We start from the raw sequence: 2,500 nt of genomic DNA, 5'->3' as shown, positions 1-2,500 counted from the left end.
ACACACACACACATATATATATATAATAATTATGATAATAATATTAGGGATAAAAATCCAAATTTACAGGTAAAAATTCAATTTAATTTAATTTATCAAAATTAAAATTCCCAATATATATATATATATATATATATATATATATATATATATATATATATATATATATATATATATATGTATATATATATATTTCAGTGAGAGTTAGAGGTTGGGAAACCAACCAACTAAGGGATAGTGCCTATCTAATATACTGCTGGTAGCGTACCCAATTATTCATACCCAAATGCTGGTTATTGCGTAGCAATCTCGCAACTGGGTGTCATATATGGACGGGGGTAAGAAGTGGTTTACCCTTAATTTATACGGCAAATAAGAAAATGGAGAGGATACAAAACGACATACATTATTCGGTAGACATTCCAGTGTGTCTATCTATTCCAGAGCATTAGAAAGTATTAGAGGAAAACATACACATGTAGTAACCATGTGTTACACACATATGTATTAATATTACAGAGAAGAGAAAAAAGTCAGTTCCTTACGGCCGTTTTTGCCAAGAGGCAACGAAATCTTCCATGCCATCTCAAATTCTCAACTAGTCAAGATTCACAGTACGGATTTAACTATTCATTCTTCCGATCGCCGAATATAAAACCTGGTTTGCGAGCTCTCCGTTCGAGTGATTTTTTCCTGAGTCACCATGTCACCCTTGTACGCTAACCTGTGGCAATTTACCCATTTACAGCCGTGTGAGCTGAAACAACTTGAAATGAAGTGTTTCGCTCAAGATCATAATGCATCACCCAGTCTGGGAATCGAAAACATGATCTCAAGATTGTGAGTGTCACATCCGAATCACCAGGCCACGTGTCTCCACTGTAAAGCTAAATATAACCTTTTAAGTAATCTGAATACAATAGGGTAAAGGGTAAAGACCCCTTTCGGTCATGAATGACCATGAGATTGCACCTAGAAGGTTCCCTTCCGTGGCACAAGTCCGGGCAAGGTTGTTTATGGAAGACCAGCAGTCGCCCATGCATACCAGCTTCCCCTCTCCATGTCACTGATGTTATCCGAAGAGAAAGGCAAAGGCCGATACAGCTTGGCACCAGTGAGGTCGCAACTCATTTCTACATCTGAGTTAACTGGCAAAGTGAAATAAAGTGTCTTGCTCAAGAACACTACACACGACCCGACCCGACCCGACCCTGGAATCGAAGCCAATACTTCATGATTGTGAGCCCGACGCTCTAACCACTGAGCCATGCGTCTAATCTGAATACAATAGAGAATTATAATTTCATATCATCATCATTATCATTAAATTAATAAAGCACTTAAAGAGAATGAGTGGCAGCGCAATGGCCCAGTGGTAAGGGCAGCGGACTCGCGGTCGGAGGATCGCGGTTTCGATCCCCAGACCGGGCGTTGTGTGTGTATTTATTGAGCGAAAACACCTAAAGCTCCACGAGGCTCCGGCAGGGGTGGGGGTTACCCCTTTTATACTCTTTCGCCCCAACTTTCTCTCACTCTTTCTTCCTGTTTCTTGAGTAACGCTGCGATGGACTGGCGTCCCGTCCAGCTGGGGGAGCGCATACGCATAGAAACCGGGAAACCGGGCCCATGAGCCTGGCTAGGCTTGAAAAGGGCGCATAATGATAAATAAGGAGAATGACTCTCAGCAGACATTGGCTTTGTTTTTTCCTAAAATCGTTTGGCTGACAATTCTTTGAAAATTTTTCTCATGTTTATGTTGCTTTGTTATTTGTTTTGATAATGCATTGCATTTTGACTGCCCTCAACAATACAATACAACAGCAAAACAAGCTAACGAGGAAGCTGCTTTGTTGTCGCTTGACTTGCTGGAAATAGCAGTCAAATTTCCTCAAAATCATACTACTCTTTCAGAACGCAGAGAAGAACACGTAAAGTAAAGTAATCCTAAGAAGACAGGGTGGTCGAGGCTGGAATGCTTTTGATAATGTAAAATGGCTCATCGATCAGGATTAACTTGGGGGCGCAACGTCATCATAATCATCAACAACAACAGCGATAGTAACAGGGGGTCAGCATCGTGTTGCTGTAATTGACTGGAAGCTCTTCAGATGAAGGATCAGGTTTGGGGTTACAAAAGAACTGTTGTTGTTGTGGTGGTGGTGTTGTTGGTGGTGGTGTTGATGGTGGTTGTAGAAGCGGTGATGGTGGGGATAGTGGTGGTGGATGTAGTTGTAGTAATAGTGTTGTGATAGTGATTGCGTGTTGAGCGTAAGTGAGGGTGTGTATATGTGTGTGTTGTGTGTGTGTGTGTGTGTTGTTTGTGTGTGTGAGCGTGTGTTGTGTATGTGTGTGTGTGTAAGAGGGAGGGAGGGGAGAGACAGAGAAAATAGGAGAGAGAGAGAGGGAGGGGAGAAAAAGTGACGTGTGAAGAAGTGAGACAGAACAGTGCTGGACAAGATTACCCGGTGTCATTGTATTACTATTATTACTATCACTATTC

Source organism: Octopus bimaculoides, chromosome 5 (genome assembly GCF_001194135.2).
Source record: "Octopus bimaculoides isolate UCB-OBI-ISO-001 chromosome 5, ASM119413v2, whole genome shotgun sequence".
NCBI lineage: Eukaryota > Metazoa > Mollusca > Cephalopoda > Octopoda > Octopodidae > Octopus > Octopus bimaculoides.
The sequence above is the reverse complement of the archived record's forward strand: the minus strand, read 5'-3'. Positions refer to the sequence as shown.